Source organism: Ovis aries, chromosome 2, assembly GCF_016772045.2.
Source record: "Ovis aries strain OAR_USU_Benz2616 breed Rambouillet chromosome 2, ARS-UI_Ramb_v3.0, whole genome shotgun sequence".
Taxonomy (NCBI): domain Eukaryota; kingdom Metazoa; phylum Chordata; class Mammalia; order Artiodactyla; family Bovidae; genus Ovis; species Ovis aries.
This window is the reverse complement of record NC_056055.1, coordinates 133,476,702-133,498,868: the sequence shown is the minus strand read 5'-3', so window position 1 is coordinate 133,498,868 and position 22,167 is coordinate 133,476,702. Positions and strand designations below refer to the sequence as shown.

Below are 22,167 nucleotides of genomic sequence, written 5' to 3'. Positions count from 1 at the left end.
AAAAAATTATGTTAGTTGATCCCCACTAATCCTTCCTCATTAGAATTATCACATTTTATAAAGTACAGTTCTTTGTAATGAGTCTCCCCTCATGTCAGGAGTGCCCTGAAAATGATATTGATGAATATACATTGCTGTGTGAAAATTATAAAGTAAAACTTTATTTGTATAGCATAAATGACTAAGCTGAGGACAGAGGGGCTATTGGCAATAGACATGAGGTATTTGTTGAGGGTGGAGAAGGTGCCAACAGAAAAACGAACCTGTTGTATTTAGGGTGTCATATAATTTATTGTCCAAACTCAAACACTTTAAGAGTTGGTGGGAGAGCTATTATATGTATTCAGTCACAAAAAGCACAAAGTGGGCCGGTAGGGGCAAATCAGAATATATGTCCACCCCAGTTATGTTACATAAGAACCATTTTTCAAGGCAAGTGGCCTCTGGTACAGACAGCATGAAGGGGCTGTCCCTCCTGATGGGGAGGAAAGACCCTCATTCTGAATGGAAGACCTGAGCGTTGAGAGCAGTGGCCTATGATTCCATCTCTCTCCGTGGCCTGGCTGCACCGTCTGCACATCGATGGTAAACACACACACACAGATGAGGGGATGAGACGTTTCTGGGGGTCCACTCCGGATGAAGCAACTTCCTGGGCTCTGTGAGCAGAAGTCCTATCACTGGGTGGTCAGCTCACAAACCCACAACACTGCTCAGAAGGACTGCCCTGTGAGTCGTGGGAAGAGAGTTTCCTTAACCAGGCCTTACAGAGCCAGCCTTGTCCTCTCACCTTCCTGCTCTTCATCGAAGGCGTTGGGAGGCGGGTGGGGCTATCATGCTGCCACTTAGTAACGCCACACGCCTCTGTTATTGTGTTCAACTTGTTCCCACTAGCCTGGGAGAAAAACTAAAAGCTAAGTTCTCTTGACAAGGGCTTTCCATTCAGACCACCACATATATTATTCTTGTCTTTGCTGGAAAGATGAAGACATGGAGGCACAGAGATGCTATGAGATCTGCCCGTAGGGAGAGTCATGGAGATTTCTGAGTCCCAGTCTTGGGCACTTCTCGCCACAACACACTGCTTCATGGAAACACCCCAGGAAGACGGCACTGCCTTCATTTAATTTGCAGATACGCTTGAAATGTTCAAATGCAAAAAGTGTGCCGTTTCCTCTTTGTTTCCCACAGGCGTGGTCTCTCTGTGCCATTCCTGAGGCTGGTTCTCTTTGCACAGATGTGACTTTGCAACCTCCTAACCACAGCAAGTCTAGCAGAAGCCTTGCTGTGAGCTCCGTGGATGCCAACTGGCATTATGTAAGTTTTCATTCAAAGCCTCCTTTAGGGTAACTGCTGGACATCTGAAGTGCCCGTTCAAGAAGATCAACAAATGGCTGAAGACAGATTTTTCAGCCAGAGGAAAGAATTATTACCTTAGCATCAGTCTAATGAAAACAGAGGTGAAATACCAGCCCGCACTAGATAAACAGCGCACCAAGCCATCCATCACACTCAGCCACGCTGAGCAGAATGCCCTAACCCACGTCACCTGACTTCCCGCTTCACGCGCATCTAAGAACTGGGACCTCTCCTCGCCAGTTTCTGTCTGAATAAAGACCCGGACAGGAATCCTTTAGGCTCTCCCATCTCCCAATCTATTTTCCTTTCTCTCTAGTCACAGGCAGCAACAGCTTCTCAGGGGCCCACTTCCCACTTGCATGCTCTAAGCTGGTGTCCCCTCCAGGACCCAGTTGATACAAGGGGTCTAGTCGGCACCTCCAATGGCAGCTTTCTTTCTTTGACCCAGTTGGTTCATAATCGGTGTATCCAGTCATTTGATACAACTGCCAGCCCACTATGCAGCAGGCACCCTGGGTAGAGAGACACAAGGTCCCCTTATCTAGGAGCTCACGGTCTAGGGGAGAAGACAGAAATCTTGCGTGTTTAGACTTTCTTTTGCTTTTTACATATATCATTACTTTTTACATATATCATTTGCTTTTTACATATATCATATGATTTTACATATAGCATTTCTCATCTTGCCCCAACCATCTCATACGAGGGAATTGTTGTTCAGTCACATATTCAACTCTTTGACCAGGAACCACAGCATGCCAGGCTTCCCTGTCCTTCACTATCTCCCGGAGTCTGCTCAAACTCATGTCCATTGAGATGGTGATGCCATCTAACCATTTCATCCTCTGTCTCCGTCTTATCATCCTGTCCCCAATCTTTCCCAGCACGTGGAGCAGGTTCTATTAAACCTACCTGCAAGAAGAGGAAGCTCTGACTCAGATACGTGGTATCGCCCAGTCATAGACAGAAGAAAACTAAAACTGAGTAACTTCTGAATGTGTCATCAGACTTCAGCTGACCAACCCCAGCTCAGTGACCTCCCCCCACCAGGTGAGACTGCTTTGGTTTTGTTTTCAGATTTCTCCTTTTCTTTCAGAAATCTGGAAATCAAATCTTTTGTAGCACCTACCAAGCCAGCCCTGATGGAAGAACCTCTACCCAACTGTTCCTCGTCTATTATTTTTTCCCAGACGTTAATGCTGTGCTAGTTGTAAGGAAGCTTGATAACTTCTAAAATACGTACTTAAATTTGGTAGCAGCTTCTGAGTGTGGCCATTCCTGAACACAAGTCTGTGGCAGGTACACAGAATATGGCTCCTGTTTCAAGACACAAGTATGTTTTGTTCGGGATCCTCATTCTGTGGGGTCCTGAGCCTTCAGTGTGCCCAAAGAGCTGGTTCTTCCAGCAGTAGCGGACCTGGCAGGACAAGCATCCCTGCTGCTGGAGACTGCGATAAGTAGATGGAACCAGGTGGTGGTGAATCCTTTAAGTCAACCAAACAGAAAGACCCGTTGGGAGCGGTATCAGTGCTGCAGCCAGTGACAGGCACGAGTCACTTCCTGACCCTGGGCAGGAACCCACAGAGCTCCTGGGTCACTTGGGAGCATGAAAGCCGTCCCTAATATGTGCTTCCTTGCTTCTTCTATTGTGCATGACTGGCACCAGACAACGCATTTTCTTAGCATTGTCACGTTCGTATGCCCAGGGTCAGCAAGTCAAATGTTGCTTTTTTACCTTTTGAGCCTGTTTACTGGAAAGCATGATGTCTATTTATACAGAAAAAAAAAAATCTAACAGAGTTTTAAATATATAAAAATAAATTTAAAAGTGTTTAATTGTTCAAGCCCAACTCTCTGTTTTTGGCCAGGAGGGCCAAGGCCAGAGAGCTGATTTCTTATGTTCCCAAGTCAACATCACTCACAAATATTTGGTCTTCTAAAAAAAAGATGTGACACCTAAGGAACCATATCCTTACCTGTGTTCTTATCTTTCAGGAAAAAAACCCACTGTGACCTTCATTGCCAGAGTAACGATGCTGGTATCACAGATACCACCAGGCAGTAAAAATTCTTAAAGCAGAGACTCTAATTATATCCTCTTTGGGTTTTGCAAGATGAGTGACACTTGTGAGTGACTGCTGTGAAAGCTTCCTGGCATCATGTTATATGGTGAGTAAAAGAAAGTGATGTAGTTTCATTAACAACAGCCTTTTGAGGAACATGTTAAAGAGCTCTAGCACACTGGAAAACATGATGATGTCTGTCAACCTCTGAAATAAAAATCATTATAGAAATAAAATTTAAAGTTGAATATCAAAAAATAAATAAATAAAGTTAAATATCTTTATGGAGTGCTTATGATGTTAATGGGCTAAGCATATATTGTATAATACTTACAGTAATCCCACGTTTTAGTAACCGCAATATGCAAATGAAGAAATTGAGCCATAGATTCCAGTCTATTTTCTGTATTCTATATTCTAGTAAGTGGCAAAGTTGTTATTTAGGCCAGATCTTTTTAAATGTTTTTTTTTTAATTGTGGGAAAAGTCACATGATATAAAACCATATTGACTTGTATGGTTCAGTGGCACTAAGTACATCACATTATTGCGCAGCTCTCGCCATCATCTGTTTCCTGACGTTTTCAGGGCCAGATCTTTCTGGGGTATTCAGAGATGGTCATATGCTAGTTAAATCAAGAGACACTGATGGCTACATGAAAACGTTAACTATTTGTGGATGACACCCCTTCCCAAAGGGCATAATACCTTTTCTCCTGTCCATGACAACACTTGCCTTGTGTCACCATATCTGTGAAGCTGTGTCATTATTCAGAAATCTCCAGAGGGACTCTGTATAGTGTTGGAAGAGGTTTCAATTGTCTCTCTCTCTTCCAATCACACACACACATGCACACACACAGACACACAAACTCTCTGATGACTAGAGTGATTTTCCTCCTCACCCCACCTTCTCTTGCCTGGGGCTGCCTCTGATTACGTACTTTGTGCCTGGAGCACCTCACTCATCCGATGGTGTCTTCTTTCTTTAGCTTGGGCCTCCCTGTATTCCCACAGTAGGTATGCTTTATAAATCATTTCTTTCCGTGGTGTGCTGTGATTTTAAAAACAAGCAAACAAAAAACTGAGAAACAGGGAGGTGATGGAGGTCCATTTTATTTTTTTAAGTTTGATAGAAACACAAGTGTAAACAAAGTGAAATGTGCATTGTGACTATCAAAGATTGTCCCAAACTGACCTGAGAAGCATCTTGCAGGACATGTGATCCTCAGGGCGCTGGGCTATCTTCCTGTTCCCTCTAAATCATTTTTCCCAAAGGATCAATGAAACCTTCTGCCTCCTTCACTTATGCAGTTATTTAAGTAGCTTAATGCTTAAAGGTCAACCACTTGCCCTCTTTCCAAGCTTCTGAGAGACACCTTGCTGTCACCTCCCCCCTAAACACCATCTATCATTTGTTTACTTCCATTGTCTCTAACATTTACACATTGTAGATGAATACACTTTCAGGCACTAAGTTCAGTTTACTGGACCTGTGTCTAACCATATTAGCATCTCACCCACAGTGGCTGCCCCATAAAATGTCAAATGATAAGAACTGCTAGAGTTTGGGACTTCTCTTCTGTGGTGGGAAAACCTGGAAGTAATCCAGCTGTTGAGTCAAAGAGAAACCTCACCTGTGGTGTTTCAGATCAATCATGGGTTGAAAATGGAGAGATAAGGTTACATCTAGGGAGGTGCTAAAACACAGGAAATCCACCCAACACAAGGGCCACGTTAATTAAAGCAGAGCTCTGCCAAGCAGGGTTTATCAATCAAGGACCTGCAACTCCTCAGTTCAAGATCAAACCCAGCCAGCCTTTGACCGCGGCCAAGAGAAGGCGATGGCACCCCACTTCAGTACTCTTGCCTGGAAAATCCCATGGGTGGAGGAGCCTGGTAGGCTGCGGTCCATGAGGTCACGAAGAGTCGGACATGACTGAGAGACTTCACTTTCACTTTTCACTTTCATGCATTGGAGAAGGAAATGGCAACCCACTCCAGTGTTCTTGCCTGGAGAATCCCAGGGTTGGGGGAGCCTGGTGGGCTGCCATTTACGGGGTCACACAGAGTTGGACACGACTGAAGCGACTTAACAGCAAAAGAGGCACTCAAGCCCCATTTGAAGCCCAGCCTGAACTTTGCTGGCACCAGGCACCAACCCAAATGCCTATGATGGACTTTGATCTTATAGCTCTAAGTGTCACGGGATTCCAGACCAAACCGAAGCTCAACTACCTTCACAAACAATGACAAAAGAAGGACACCAGAGAAAAGCAAGGAAGGCCCCCAGTTCCGTCACATGCCAAGGAAATAACGCCGTGTCGAGCAGCAGCCAGTGTCTCACAAGCTGCCCTTTGAGCCTTGGGTCCCAACAGGGACAGCTGTTATCTCCCGCACAGGGATCTGTCTTTGCACATTTCCTGCTTGTTACGAAGGTCTTGTGCGTCAATAGCTTTTGCATAGTAATTCTTCTTTCTCCAGTGTGCTTATACTCTCCACACCATGTCATGTGCTGTGCAGTCAGGATTTTCCTGTGGCTTAGATTGTGGACAAATGTTATAAAGGTTTTTCTTTGTTGTAATGGAGCTGGAACCAAGCCCTAGGCTTGGAAAGCTGTTCTCATGAGGAGAGCTGGCTGGTCTCGAGGAAGACATGGTGTGTGTTCAGCCCTCATTTCTTACGTACCTTTTTCTTAGGAGGCTCTGTTCCTGGGGTCAGCATGGCAGGCAGCCAAGCGTTGAGAGAAGGAAAGCTGCTGTGCGGTGGGTACTGACGGAGCCGGCAGGCGTGCTGAGTGACGCTTTGCACCGCAGGCCCGGCCCAGGTGTCCAGGACAGAGGGATGTGTGTGACCCACAAGTCATGAACTCAGGAGTCTGTAGCTCTGGGGGTGGGGTTCAGAGCAGGAATTCCTTCTGCTTACATTCCCTTTCTGGCAGAGCTGAACCCTTCCCTGTGCAAGGAGTATTTCATTAGTTAAGATGCTAAGTGTCACCTGGAGAAAAGATTACTTTAATCACTAATGACACCAGGAATGGCTAAAGAATAAAGCCCCGAAGAACTGAGTCAAAATAAGAACAAAACCACAGCTCTCTTCTATACGGTTGCAATGAGATAACTGTGTGCTCTCCTGCCTTCCCTCTGAAGGTGATTCTAAAATGAAAACCTCGGTCATTAAGTTACCTACATTCATGTTCTTTCAGCTCCATGTGTTAATCTCCTGCAAAGACAGGAGCTGGGGTCATGGGCTCACTACATGATACGTGGTCCCTCTGCATTCTGCATTAAGATCCTGGGGCTGGAGGAGGAGGCTTGATTGCATTGATGTCCTTTCACTCAGTAAGCTAATGAGAGCAGGCTTTGTTCCATGTTGAGTTACTGGCATTACTTTAAAGCATTAGAAAGTCATTTAAAATAGTCTTTTAAAGCAGTAAAGGACATAGTCTATTCTCTTTGGGTCTTCTAGTCCAAAGACTAGGAATAATAGCATAACAACAGTCCTACACCCATTTATCTGGTGCATGATTATTGTCCTTCCCTTGCTGACTCCTCGTTTTGACCACGCCTCTCCCTCTTTCCTCCTCACTCTCTGCACTCCAGCCCACTGACCTCTGAATACTCCCAAGGTGCCCCAGACTGGCCTTTGCACCTGCTGTTTCCGCAGTCCACCTGCTCTTCCTCAGCATCTGTGTGGCTCAGCCCCTCCTTTCCTCCATTCCCTCCAAGTCTCTGTTCAGTTGTCTGCATCTGTCTTAGCAAGGCCCTCTTCCCTGGCCGCCTGCCTAAGGAGTCTTCTGTACTAGACACGTTCTGTCTTCCTTCTTGGCTTTGCTTTACTCCTGAGCATTTACTGCTATACTATAAATATATATACTTTATAGATTTTATTTTTAGGTTGTTATATGTTTGGTCCCCAAGCAGACAGTGCTTCTTTATTTTGCTCCCGGTTGTATTAGGGCCTGGGACTTAATAGGAAGTTTTGAATGAATGGATGGTGCCAGGCTCTGTGCCAGCCACTCATGATCAAGCCAAACATGGTTTCTCATTGCAAGAAGTGTCTAGTCTCATGGGAAAGACAGTTTTTAAGGAAGAAATTCAAATGAAACTTGCTTCCTGTAGGGAGCTGCAAGGGTGAGCAGCCAAGGAGCCTTATCTGGTCTCCCGATGTTTAAGCTGAGATCTGAGCTCACAGGAAGGGCAGGAGACAAGAGAAAATACAGGCAGTTCCAGGTGGCTGCAGCCAGATTGTCAGAAGTGGGATGTGTCTGGAGGTGCAATGAAGCTCACAGGATGGGCAGGGGTGGGAGTGGGGAGGTTACGGAGACTGAGCAGTATGCAGTCAGGCTTCTAAGCAGGGAGATGGCATAATCCAGAATAGCATTTTAAGCAGATTTGAGAGAAGTCAGATGAAAAGTTTCAAGGAGGCAGACCCTTCAGTGTGTGCAGACTGTCAAATATGTCGCCAGGAAAACTGGATGACTCTGAATGAACAAAAATAGTAAGGACAGAGGGTATGTACAAACGGAACGATTTCTTCAGGTCCTTACAATTCTAGGACCAGAACGGGCTCATTCCCACCTCAGTATTTCCACCCACCATGTGCTCCTTGCCGGAAATGTTCTTTTCATCCATCCAAAGCTGCCCCTGCTTCCTGAGCACAGATGCAGTCCACCTCTCCAGAGAACACGTCAGGAGCTCACTCTGTCCTCACTGATATTTCTTTCCTTTGATCTCCTGAAACACTCAGGTACACCCTGCACACAAATGGTCTACTTTCTTGAATAAACGGATACCTTATGACCATGAGTAGAATGTCCTCTCCTTGCAAACAAGGACCACCCCCCCGACATCCCACCCACCTAGAGAACGGATGAGACATACTAGGATCTTCCAATATAAACCAATTGATCAAGGTCCAGATTATTAAGTACACATTGGTATTTTGCCATCTTACAATGACACTTAAAAGAGAGTCTCACTTTACACATGAGGACATCTAGGTCAGCAGGAAAACAAGGCAGAAGAACTAAGCGTTCGCATGATTATCCAGCTATAAGTTAGTGGAATGAAAACAAGCCAGAAAAAAAAAAAAGACTGGAAAGTTCTCTAATATGACAAGACACTTGTAAAGGATAAAGGTAGAATATCGAAAATTTAAAGGCAAATCAGGCAGTTGCCACAATATACAGTAGGATCTAAAAACCCAAATTCAGTGGTTTGGCCAACTGTATAAACAACCAAAACCCTCAAGATGTATTTATAGCCAAGGTAATGACGTGAAATACGTAGGAACAGTTTTAGGGCAGGGGTTGGGGGGCGGTGGTGGCGGGGTTGGGGGGGGGGTGGTGGTGGTGGAGATACTATAGCATTTCTTTCTGTTGTTTTGCACTGATTCAACAGGGATTACTTCATTCATATATTCTCCCAGTGTCTTTTCCTCAGCTCCCAAGGACCAGTGAATGGCTCAACACAAAATAGTGTGGTGTTTCTTGATTCCAGTTCAAAAATCATAGTATGTTACAATAACCTATCCTTTCTATCTTTTGGTGAAGATTTGAGGTTTTGTTAAGACAGACAATAAATGGGAATCACATTGCTGATCCAGATCAAGCAGTTTGTCAAACTGTTACAATATGCTCAGACATATTGCTCTGTTGCTCAAACCACGCTGCAATTATCCTAAGTTTATTTTGTGTGTCAGTTACAACATGATGGGGATGTCAATCACACAGCTCTAGTTACAGGCGTGTCAGCATTTCTATTCTAGGTGCTTATAGTCAAGAGTTTATAACTTGGCCATAAAAACTAACCATGGAATGAATCTAGGCACATAAAAGCCACTTCCCAGAAGAATTTTTTTAAAAACACAAATTAGGAAAAAAGCTCTGCATGTTCTGCTATGCTTACATTACCTGCCAGTCTCCAAATAAAGTAGCAAATTGTTTTCCCTCATTTTCATTTTTTAAAAAATTTTCTTTAAATAGTGTACTTCAAGGGCCTTTTGGTGAATTTTTGACCTGACTTGCCTAGTAAAGATCAATTGGAGTGAAAAGTACTAAACTCATTTTTTGTTATGCAAAGGTATTTTCCTGGAGGTTGTGAAAGGAGGAGGCAAGCTTGGCTGATATTAAATCTCTAATCTGAGTTCAGGACACTATTTCTGGGTGCAAACAAGACACTAGTATTACAAACATGCATTTTGAGGCTCTCTCTTTTTGAAAGATCTCTAAATTTTTAGGTTATGAAAAACTGTGAGATCAAAGATTTAATCTTGTTTTCCTTGCAACTTCAGTAACAGATATTTGCTGCAAACTATGTTCCAGATACTTTATGAATATTAGGCCATTCAGTACTCATTAGTAGTCAATACTCAAACTAACGCTGCCAAGAGGCATGACTGCCCTCATTCTATAACTGATGAAACAAAGGCTCAGACAAGTTAAGTAACTTGCCATAGGTCACAGAGTGGAGTGGGAGCAAAATCCTAGCCCATGGATGGACAGGCTCAGTCTTTGGGTATTCCATATAGTCATAACAGAGGCAAGTCATGCCAGAAAGTTCCAATGCTTCACTGGAACAAACTATTTACAGTTAAAAGTTACACACTTGAAAGGGCTTAACACTAACATATAGTAAATGTTTGAATGGCAGCCTGTAAGACTCTGCAGGGCTGGGTCTAAGTAACATGTGGACACAGGCAGCCCCTCCAATTAGAATGCCCATTTTTGCCCACATTGCGGAAATTTGGCAATTGTCCCAGTCATCTTCAATATGTTAAAAAAGTTTGTCATGATCCAAAACTGATCTTAAGGGTGGTAAGTAGCTCTGACTCAAAGTTAGATACTCTCTTGCTCTCAAAGAAGACTCCCATTCTGGGTTTGGTCAAAGCTGGTCTAAACATTGATGGGTTAGCCCCAGATGGGGACTCATATTCATGAATGCTGAATTTGTTCTCACGCAGCTGCTGGATAATAAAGTTTTGAGTTGATCAGATCTATTCACAATACTTGGGGCTTCTCTGGTGGCTCAGTGGTAAAGAATCTGCCTGCTAATGCAAGAGATGTGGATTTGATCCTTGGATCAGGAAGATCCCCTGGAGAAGGAAATGACAACCCACTCCAGTATTCTTCCCTGGGAAATCCCATGGACTGAGAAGCCTGGCGGGCTACAGTCCATGAGGTCACAAAGAGTCAGACACAACTTAGCAACTAAACAACAACAAACACTCCCAGTACTTAGTCACAAGTCAGATTCACTATTTTTTCATAGTTTTCAGAAAGCACTTTTCCCTCTAATGGTTCGTAATTTTATGTGAAGGAAAGAAAGGAAAAAAAAATAAAAACAAGAGAAGAAAAGGGAGCAGGATGGAGAAGAGGAGAGGGGATGTGATCTATATGAAAAGCATTTTAAAAACAATCATAGACCAAAAGGGACCTCAGATACACAAAATCCATTATCATCTTTCATCTTTTTTATAGTGCATCTATTTTTATCATAAGCCCAACAGGCAAATACCAAGTCAGCTTCACTATTTGGCATGGAGCCTGCAGTAATACTGATGATATAATATCAATCATGATTATAAGTTACCTTGTTACCATTATGTGAATATTATTTTATAAGCTTTAATAAGTTGCTTGAGCATTTAAGATGAAGGGTTTAAAAGTCTAAATTCATATTCATGCCAAATATGTAGGACATATTTTTCATAATTGTTCTTGTCCCTTGGGTCAGTAATAGTTTATAATCATCATAAAATTTCATCCTTAATTCCTTTTATCAGAAGGAAAATATGGATGGTTATTACCCAATTAAAATACTCCTGATGCTTTTAAGGTAGACATTATGGGGTTTTTGGAGTTTCACTGAAGACAATTAAAAAAAGAAAGAGCACCCGGTGACTTCAAACTGTTTTAAGTGCTCGAGTTTGCAGAGATATTCAGCTCTTCAGTATCCTATTTCCACCTGTCTGTTCTCTTAGCATCTGTGATGTAACCAAGGGAAAATTGGAGCATTTTAAATTTTAACCACACGAAAGGTGCAAAAGTGTGTGACTTAAAGACAAGACTATTCATTTGGTGGCTATAGAATCTGCTCTGATACTACACATGCTAGGCTTATACTAGTAGTTGCCTAGGGCAAGGACCAGGAAGATGATCAGTGAAACACACACAACCAGACAGATGCATGAATCTATGTCCTTGGCTGGACCAAGTGCTACTCACTTTGTGAGAGACACAGAGGTGTGCCCTTTAGACGGATGTTCTGTGGTGATGATACATTTTTTCCCAGATGGTTCCAATGCTACTAGCCAGAAAACAGCCCAGCAGGGCAGCTCAGTTACAATGATTATGATTTCTTCCAGAGAAATTAAATGGGTCAAAGTGATAGCCACAAAAAGAAAATGCCTAGTCATCAGAATTTCACTCCAATTCATTATAAAATGATCAGCAGAATTTAACCTCATACCTCTTTCTTTGACTTGCTCAATTTCTACCTCCTTTCTTCTCTGTTTGATCATGACCTGATTTGATCACAAACCTAAACCAGAACAGTACTGAAATCTCTTTTAACTTCCTTCCCTTTACGTATCAGAATATCTTAATTTCACGCACACATGAGTCCAGTTCTCCAAAGAGAAAGCCCTCCAATTCCTAAACTTCTAAAGGTTTACTTAAAAAAAAAGAAGAAAATGCTCTTGGGGAGGGGGATACTGTGAGGATGCCTTATTCTTGCCCAGGTTTTCAAACAATTAAGGAACTGCTCTAGCAAACAAAGAATAAGTTGAGTCTTGACAGTGATGAGTTGGTGGATATGCTCAAGGTAGGCAGAGTCATGTAAATATATGCAAATAGCATTCACCTGTTGTACTGTATACAGAGGACAAGATGGTTGGTTGGCATCACAGACTCAGTCGACATGAGTTTGAGCAAACTCCAGGAGCCAGTGAAGGACAGGGAAGGCTGGCATGCTGCAGTCTGTGGGGGTTGCAAAGAGTTGGACACAACTGAGTGACTGAACAACAAACTGCATTGTATCTCATCTAGGGTGTGCTGTAGCTCACAATCAGATCTGGAGCCTGTTGCCTTATTTGGCAAAAATAAGCATCGCTCTAGCTCCTAAAAGCAATTCACTGCTGTCTCCTAACTCATGGGTCATTTGTGAATGACATTTTCTAATTAAATAGGCACATTTTCACTAGAAATATTGGATCTTGTCTACTAGGATCCATATCAGAAGAGATGATGAAATACCAGGCATTCTTAACAAAAAAAAAAGGGGGGGGGGGCTTTCCCCAAAGGCTCAGCGTAAAGAATCTTCCTGCAATGCTGGAGACACAGAAGACCTGGGTTCTATTCCCAGGTAGGGAAGATTCCCTGGAGAAGGAAATAGCAACCCACTCCATTAATCATGCCTGGGAAATCCTACAGACAGAGGAGCCTGGCAGGCTATAGTCCATAGGGTTGCAAAGAGTCAGACACGGCTGAGCAACTGAGCACACACACACAAATACAAATAGCACACTTTTGAAAAGTGCATTTAAATGTCAGTCATTTCTTAGGTGGGTCTCACTCACCTGGCACATTTGGCCTCGCTTGTTATGTTCTGTTTTAGCATGAGACTCTAATGCCTGAACACAAGTTATTCCAGTTCTCAAAAGTTATGAATTTTAATATATGGCCCCTCATTATGAAAGCTTACCTCTTTTTGGCTTCACCCAGGTAAGCGCATGACTCTGGGCTTTTCCTGAAGGCTCCAACCTGGAATATGGGCTCTGCAGGCACCGACTTGTAAAGCAAAGTCCCACACGGGCAGGTATCACTGCCTTTAGTGAGCTGGGAAACTCTAGCCAGAGAACATGGAGTCGCTAAGTCTTTCAACGTAGGATGGGAGCCCCAACTTTTAAAGAGGCTAATCCAAACAAGTGACAAACTGCTGTACTTCAAAGACAGGAAATCCCTTCAATCGTTAAATTGTAAGGACAGAAAATGACCTACATTCAGGAAAATGGGGAGCTAGGAATTCAACATCATGTTTGTTCCAGTTTAATGAAGCGTGTTTGGTGAATATTAACTGGTTCTGAGGATTCCTATTCTGAGTAGCCACCAGAAACCCACATTTTCAAGATCTTATTTTAAAAAGTCACTTTTAAAAGTTCACAGCAGTTTGAAGTTATTGTGTAAAGACTCTCTCTGGGCCAGTTTTCACCCTTAAAATTTGTCTGGTTTAAAATTACAAATTACTCAGCATGTTTAAGAAACTGTATGAAAATGTCTTAACGTCTTCCTAAACGTCAAAACTAAGGGATGGCATCACCCTACAGTGCAGCTTTGGAAAACAAGCAGATGGATTGTTTCAGGTTTGACAGACAGACTGGAAGTTCCTCAATGGCAAGCACGCGATTCTTCAGTAGTTTTTCCCAGCTCAGAATACAAAGTCTGGATGGACTTCTTGCCAGCTGCCAAAAGTACTTCGGGCTGTGGATCTAGCAGTTTGAACCATGTGAGTATAAGTACTAAATTCTTGCCCAGTTTGCTCAGAATAAAAAGAGGGCCTAGGGTAGCTAACGGGGACGGGGACGGGGACAGCGATTCGGTGAATGCTGTTTTCTCACGGCAGGGCCTCTGTGCTCCCCCAGCACTAAGAATTCCTGAACAAATATGCGAGCAGGAAGGGAACGGGTGGGTGAAAGTCAGCCCCATCTCAGAACACAAAAGTTGTCCTGTGTTTACGTTTTCAAAAAGCGAAAATCCAAAAAAGGATTGAGATTGGAAAATTCCTGGGGAAACAAAAAGCTTAACCTACATTCCATGGTTGTATCAACGTAAGCCTTTCTGAGCAAGGAGGTCAAATTTAACTCTGCTTCCCTGTTTACCAAACAAGTCAACTTATTTTGTATGTATAGCTATAAACTGTGTGCAAGTTTCCTAAGTCAGGCACTCAGGATGAATTATGAATGGAATTAGCCAGCTTGACTTGGAATTTCCTCACTTTTACTGGTCTTTTAAACAAGATTTTTATACATTCATATGTAATCAATGGGACCAACACATGAAATGATCCTTAACGTAAAACACTCTGTTTTAGAGTGATTTTGCAGTTAAGGAAACTTAAATATGAACTTCTAATGTGGAAAAGGTAATTTTTACATGCTGCTTTAAAAATGATCTGGAAAACTGATGAGCTGGTCACAGTATTTCTGTCAGAAACTGAAATCAAGTTTATATTTTAAGGTACAATTTTAAATACTTGCTTTCTTTCATGAAGCCAGTCTGCTGCTTATATCCTGAGCCTTAGTCACCTTAAAATACATAAATGTGTTATTTGGCTATTGAGTTTTTAAGTTGCAGGGGAGAATAATTTATATATTCATAAATACAGAGTATAAGGAAATCTTTCCTGAGTGCAAAACTACCTTTTAAACTCTCACTCATCTAAACGAGTGAATGATACAAATATACCTCTTGATTTAATTTTGGCTAGTAGTTATTTTATATCTTAATATATATTCTTTCATATTAAACTTGCACCAGCTTAAAATTTCCCTATAAACCGGCATGTCCAAATTGATTTCCATAACACTTTGTGTACATAAAAACTAAGAGATCAGGATCAATGTCAAGTTTTGGAGAGAAAAATGAACTTGGGATTGTTTTTTACTTCAACAAGGCACATGTTCAAATTGATCCCATATACATATAAAAGAAGATTAAAATATTTCTCAACTATTCATGCAGGAAGTAAAATGCAACATATGCCAACTATATTTTTATTATATAAATAATATAACAAAATACTTGGAACGGTTGAAAGGCAATCATTCAAGAATACATAAAAATGTAAAAGAATACAAAGCTGTTGGAAAAAAATACTTCTTAGTCGCTTAGAATCTAATTACTTGCACGTTTTAATGGTCTTGTATATTTTGGTTGTAAAATGTTTCTACAAACTTCTTGCCTTTTCAAGTACCTCAAATACATGAAGGACCAAAAATATTTTTTCCTTCATAATACATTCAAAAGTATCCATCATCTTGACAGAACTGTTATTATAGTAATAATTTTCTTATACCTGATTATAATATTTCTATAGAATGGAAAACTCTGACTTTTCTTCGGAAGGGGGAATAGTTAGGGTTTAAAACATGTTTTAATAGTCATATAAAATGTATTCATTCCCAAGTTTCTTTACAAAAACCTTTGGTATTACAATTTTATCTAGATTACATTTATAGTTTTGGAATAAACCAAACCTCTTGAATAGGGTTGTACTAATCTTGGTTAAATTAAAAAAAAATTACTTCAGTGATATCTACTTGAAGAGAGTTAAAGAAATATTAATCCTGACGTTTTTAGTAGTTATGGAGATACTTTTTTTCTGAGGGACAGCTGAACTTCAATCTGAAATGTGAACACAGAACAAAATAACACAAGTATAAAGTTTCCTTCTGAACTTAATAAATCAACAAAGAAATCTTTATCGTGAAATTTTAAATACAAAACTTTTAGTCTGAACTCTTGAGAAAATCCTATGCAGTAAAATATTTGTTTCTATATTTGCTCCTTAAACCTTCTTGTCCTTCATTTTTCAAAGGAGCACTGACTGACCACATTCACAACTGCTGTCTGCAGGGCATGGCTCAAAGTCACCGCCATGTCATCTGTCGCTTCTCCCCAGCAGCAGCCACGGTTGTCAAAAAGAAATTTTATTATTTATATCCATTCTTTTTAATTCTGTTTTTATTAGCTCTCAAAATCTTTGACAGCAAATGTCAAACCACATTTAAACTGTTTTGATTTTTAACTCCATGCTCCAGGCCAGATTTCAAATACTTTGCACATGATTAAAAAAAAAAAAGGGGGGGGTTGTTTAAAAAACTGTTAAAGAACATTTCATTCAGATAACTTAAGACCAAAAAGTCTAAAAAATGGACTATAATCCCCATTGTAAGTTAATTATAGTTAGTTTAAGCTAGAAGTGTCAAGTGAATACTCCTTAACGAAAGATCCTCGGGTCCTCCATTTGCCTTGGACATTACCTGGCCACACAAAAAATCAAATGCTCTTGCCATCTGGAAAATTAAAAATACAAGGTATTCTCTTCCTCGTAACCCGCACAAGCCTCGACAGGAAACTAAAGGATCTTAGGCGGTAACTTTAACTTACCTCTTCTGGGCTTTAGCAAGTGGTTTACTTAAAAGTATTTACTTCTTTGCAAAAGGCAACTCATTCTTAAATGCAGCTGAAAACCTTGAACAACCCTGAGAAAAAATGATGCCCCGAAATGTGTCACTGCCCATTTACTTCCTGTTTCGCCAACTTATAAGTAATTCACTCCTGATACTGACTCCTCAGATGGCAGCGTTTGCATCTTTTTGGACTACAAAACGTGGCCCGTGGTTACTTCTCGCTTACAGGCACCCATCTTTCATTGGGCGCCGTCACCGTCATCTTTCTTCCTGGAAGACAAATCCTTTGCAGATCTCGCACCCCTCTTTACAAACCTGCGCGGGGCTTTCGGGGGGAGAGGGAGGCAAGACTTTGGTGGGAGCTGCTTCTCTTCACCAGAGCGAGGGTTGACTGCCAAGGCTCGGGCTGGGTTCTCCAGCAATTTCCTGCTGATTCCAGATTCCACTCGAAGCAGCGTGGAGAGATGTCCGACTTCTTTTCCGTGCGGAGTCTCCACGTTGGACTTGGAGAGCCCGTGGCCGTGAGCCCGGGGCTGAGTCCCTGTCCCAGGCCGACGGCCAGCCCGAGGGGGAGGGCCGAGGAGAGGGGTCCCCGGGGCGGCGCGCCGCGCTGGGCTCCGGAGAGGGGGCTGCACGAGGGAGAGCTCGCTCCCACCGCCGCGGGCTCCAACCCCGGGGATGCACTTGAACCCGCCGCGAGGCCGCCCACTTGCCCCGCTCCGAGCGCACCCGCGCCGGGCGGAGCGGGACGCGGGCCTCACGCGCTGCTCTGCCTCGGTCGACCGAGAGGCCCAGCCCGGCCCCCGGCGCCGGGGGCCCCACCCAGTTCCCCGGGGTTAGCCCCGCGGCGGACAGCGCATCCCACTCTCGGACCTCGAGTCTGAAAGTGGAGACCGAAGGCCGCCTGTGGCAAAGCTCGGCTTACACTTCATTTTCCGATTTGGAGAAAATGTCACAGGAGAGAGGGGAAAGTGGGGGGGTGGGGGGGAAAAGAACCGTAAATTCGAGCTCGAGGGGGGCGAGGGCTGCCTGCTTGCGGCTGCGGGCGGCGCGGCGGCGGGGGCGCCCGGCGGGGATTCCCGGTCTCGCAGCGCACCCTAGTGGCCGCCCTGCGCCTCACCCGGTGCCCGCGAAGCTCACCGCGTCTCCCCGAGCTCATTACAGTCCGCAATATATTATTTCTTCCAAAGTATTGACAATGTGTGAGACTCCAGTAACCCCGCAGCTCTTGTCTGTAATCAGCACATTTATTCACATTTAGGGACAAGAATCCGAATTAAATCCCCGTGACCCAGATTGGGTTACAGTGTCATTTTCCCTGGATCCTCTTTTAAATCCACTCCACACCGCTTCTGTGTCTATTACATGCTAATTTAATTTTACTGTGGACGATATTTTCAGCATTTGCTGAGGACAGTAAATTTTGTAGTTTATGTTATTTCACTTTTTATGACTTTTTAACACTTAATAAAATTTTATTAGAGCACTTTTGTGTTTACAAGGCCACAAAACTCTTGGCAGGTTGTCAGAAGTCCTTTTTATTATGATCCTACTGATATACTGCGAGTAATGAAATAATCATGTCCAGAAATGTATCAAAGGCCAGAGGGATTATCCCACTTAATAGCTCCACAGATGCGCCCAGAAGAATGCGGACACGCGGCAGGACGGGCTGAGAGGCGGCGGGAGGAAAGAGGCAGCCCCCTCGTCTCTTTACCATTTCGGTGCTTTCCTAAAAGGCTACATGCAGGGTCATGTGACTTTCCGCGGTCTCAATAAAAAAAAAAAAAATTATTCTATTGCAATAGCGCTTTTCTTTTTATTCTCCTTGTGTGGGCATTTAAGGCTGTTCTAGTGGCAATGAGGCTGGCCCAGCATATCAGTGTCAGTCACTTTCTTCTCATTTCTAAGTGTACTTTTGTGGCATATAAGCAGCCGATGGTGACACTGGTGTTGATCCGTAGGGCTTCTCCAGCCCATGCCGAGAGAAGGCACCGGGAGGGCCCCAGAAGGGCTGGAGGTGTTTGAAGGAACTCTCCCCCCACCCCTTCTGGCAAACCGCACCTTTTACTGTTGCTTTTTGTTTTGTTTCGCAAAACAGGGGAATAGTCACTTGAGGACTCTGCTTTCTGCATTGTACAAAAGAACCACAGTATGCTGCTTTTATTTTATTTTGGTTTTGAGGGGATAAGACTTGCTATGAGGACAGATACTGTAGCTTTTTTTTTTAAAGAACCATTTCCTTTTAAATATCCTTGTAGTCATTTAACACACTGGTGTTCATTCTTGCTGCAAAAGAAGGCCATTGTGCTTCCTAACCCCGAAAGCAAGGTGGGTGGCTTTGTTTTATAATTACATTTTCTGTCTTCAGCTTCGTGTTTCTCTTGCTCTGTTATTTCCTAAGTGGTGTGCCAAAGTGATCAAAGAGTGAGGCATGGAGTCATAAATGGAGTGATTTTGAAATTGCTGTTGCTGTATCCAGGGCACGTGTTCCTCTAAACTTTGGCTCTGAGGGGCTTTGGCAGTATTTTTCACAAGTGTGTGTGTGTGCGTGTGTGTTGCATGTTCCAACACATCACATTTGGATTTTGGAGTCTGTCATTGTTTAAAACAACCCCTGGGGAAGCGTGCCTCTTTCGCTGGATCGCCTCTACTACCCACATGCGTGGGCTCTCGGGTTCCGATGTACACAGGGGCTGCTCACCAGGGCTCTTTGATTTCAACTTCAAGGGAGCAGTTTTGTTCTTTGTATGCCATTTGCTAACCATGGGCAAAACTTTGTGCCTGGTCTGTCTACTGTGTGTACAAGATGGTCTGGGTTCTAGAAAGAGCAACTGAAGGCTAGCAGTCATCCTTTAAGAAAAATTTATGTCCTGAGACTATCTGGGCGGCCATGTTTGTCTTTTCACAGTGTTTTCCATTTGCAGACATGAGGTGGTTTTTCTTTTTTTCTCTTGTTCAAATGATTTTTCTAATGTAGCTGAAGAGCTTGGAAAGAAAGTGATCTTAGGCTGGGAGGAAACACTCTTCCTTCATCCTGGCTGTTACTGATGATTCGTATGCTTTGCCTTTTACTGCAAGAGACATAAGGCTGGACAGGGGAAAGGGTTCAGATTTTAGCCCTCCAAATTTCAGAGCATTTTACTTAAGGGAATTTATGCCCAAGTACAGGAATCAGGAAAGCATATTAATTTTAATTTTGCTATAAAGTGACAGTTCAATTTTATAAGTAATTTCTATCTAGGACAATTTAAATAACATCTCAAAGACTGGAATAGCCTTCAAGTTAGAAATATGTTTTATTAGATTATGAAGTAAACCTCTGCTAAGATAGATATTTTGAATGCATCAAAGTGTGTTTTGTAACTCTTATTCAAAAGAGCGGGAGATTGCCTTAAATAAGATAACTGATGACTTACGTCTTGGTGAGTGGAGAGCCTTGCTAGTGTGCACACGGATTTTACAGCCCTACTGAAGTGTCCAAAGCTGAAAGTAAAGAGTAGAGCCCCAGTCCTCTCACCTAGGGAATCCATCTTTGAAAAGAGGAGTAAAGGGGCCAAGCTAGAGGCAGGAAATCAGGAAACGGTCCCCTCACATGACCAATGTGTCAGAAAGCAGTCTCACACCCTGTCAGAAAGCAGGAGGGGTGGGGGTCCAGAGGACAGACCCTAGAGCCACACTGCTCGGGTCTGGTTTCACTCTGTTGCATACTCCGTGTGTGGCCTTAGACAAGTTGTTTAACCTCCTGTGTTTAGTTTCTTCATCTGTAAAATGGGACTAATGAGAGTACCTCCCTCCTAGTGGTTTTGAAGGGTTAAAAGAATTAGTTTATATGAAATACATAAAAAAGATCCTGAATGCTACTTTAACCCTAGGGAGACTAACTTAGCCATTACCGAGCCTGTGCTGGCACAAAGTAGACATCACTGAATATTTGTCGAGTGAGTGCGGACTCTTCTTTCTGCTGCTCAGGCTGCTTAGGTATGACCCAGGGCCAGTAACTAAGTCAGTGTCAGCACCAGCTGTGTGCTTGACTTCACCAAGAATGGCCAGCACTCCAGGAAAAGGTGTGTCTAACTGTTCGTTTAGTTTTGTATGAGTTTGTCTCTCAATTAGCAATTGAGGTATAAAGTTTCCGAGGAAAGAAGGAGCTCAAATTTGAGGAGAAGGGTCCCCATATTCAGTGCAGTGCTTTGTAGAGAAGTAACAGATAACCAATACGATAATCTAATTTAGGAACACATATCAAAGCACCCTTATCATCATTTGTTATTCAATAAACTGTAGTTACAGACACTGTGCTAAACTGTTTGATACATGATCCCACATCATCCTCACACTGGCCTTCAAATAGGTAGTTATCATAATACATCTTTTACAAGTAAGAAATATGAAGCTCAGAGAAGTCAAGTGACTTTCCCAAGGTCACACAGCTAGTAAATGACAGATCTGGAAGCTTAACCCAGGTCTCCAGGAATGTAAAATTTATGCAGTTAATCAACCTCTGTTCTATACTACCTCCCAATCTGTTTGGTTTTATAGAGCTCCCTAATCAATGTGGTCATTTATGATTTATAGTGTAAACCATCATGAAAATGGAAATAATGAAGGCTGGGACCTAGACCTGTTAAGTCTTGAGTCATCAGCATCTTGTACAGTGATTTGAATGCCTGCCAGACTCAGGGGAGCGAGACACAGGCCTGCCTCCCTGGGCCTTGCCTACCTCAGTTCCTCCCACGGCTACAAGTGGATGTTTGAAAAAAGCCAAGGAGAAATCAGGATTATTTTTTCCACCCCGTTGGAAAATCATGATTAAGATGAATCTACCTGAAGTATTAAAACAACAGGTGAATGGAACTGCGTGTGTGTGTGTGTGTGTGTGTGTGTGTGTTCAGTTGCTTTAGGCGTGTCCGACTCTTTGCAATCCTATTGACTGTAGCCCGCCAGGCTTCTGGCAGGTGATTAAAGACTTAAAAAGCAGAATTCAGACAAGTGGGTGGCAGAGCACTTTTTCCTTTTCACCAAGAGTTCTTCACGGACTTTAAAGATAGTCATTCTCCTGAGCCAGCTGACAGGTTTCCTGACCATTTCAGGGGGTAAAGAACAAACTGAGACAATAAGGAAAGCCTTGATCCACATACAAGGTCACTTAATGGCTGGCAAAGGTGGTGCAGGCGTGGTCTGCTTTAACTACATGACTGCATGATGGTACCTTTAAACACATGTGTGCAGAATCCCAAAAGAGGCCATCAAAGAGCCCACACGAGAGAGACACTGTAGGGAACAGTCAACACCCCCTTGGGAAAAAATACATCCAAATCTAAATGTTAAAAGTGGACGATGAAGAGACGAAAGCTGATAAGCAGTATACTTTTCTCGAGAAGAAAAGACTCAGTCTTGGGTTGGTGAGATTCTACCACCACCAAAACAATTAGAATTCAACTTTGACTTGTGACTTCACTGCTGGGAGAAGGGGAGGGAAAGGGGAGGAAACGAGGTGCCTCCAAGAGGCTCATGACTCCACACAGCTCCAGCTCCCTGCCCTAACAGAGAGG

At 42.9% G+C, this 22,167-nt stretch overlaps 2 long non-coding RNA genes across 8 annotated transcripts in view; one reads left to right on the top strand and one right to left on the bottom strand.

Annotated features, from left to right (window-relative positions):
• Positions 1–271: 271 nt before the first annotated feature.
• LOC132659201 (uncharacterized) lies at positions 272–17,680 on the bottom strand. Of its 2 annotated transcripts, none has more exons than XR_009599314.1 (3): positions 12,286–17,680; positions 2,603–6,376; positions 272–2,271 (listed from the first exon to the last, which is right to left on the bottom strand). It is a non-coding gene; the product is annotated as an uncharacterized LOC132659201 (long non-coding RNA). The 2 variants fall into 2 exon arrangements; XR_009599313.1 differs by lacking the exon at positions 272–2,271 and having other exon boundaries at positions 4,520–6,376; positions 12,286–12,401; positions 13,126–17,680.
• Positions 13,768–22,167, top strand: part of LOC132659202 (uncharacterized) — a 155,388-nt gene continuing 146,988 nt past the window's right edge. For all 6 annotated transcript variants that reach the window (XR_009599316.1, XR_009599315.1, XR_009599317.1 and 3 more), the window contains exon 1: positions 13,768–13,926. This is a non-coding gene — a long non-coding RNA (uncharacterized LOC132659202). The remainder of the gene's footprint in view (positions 13,927–22,167) is intronic.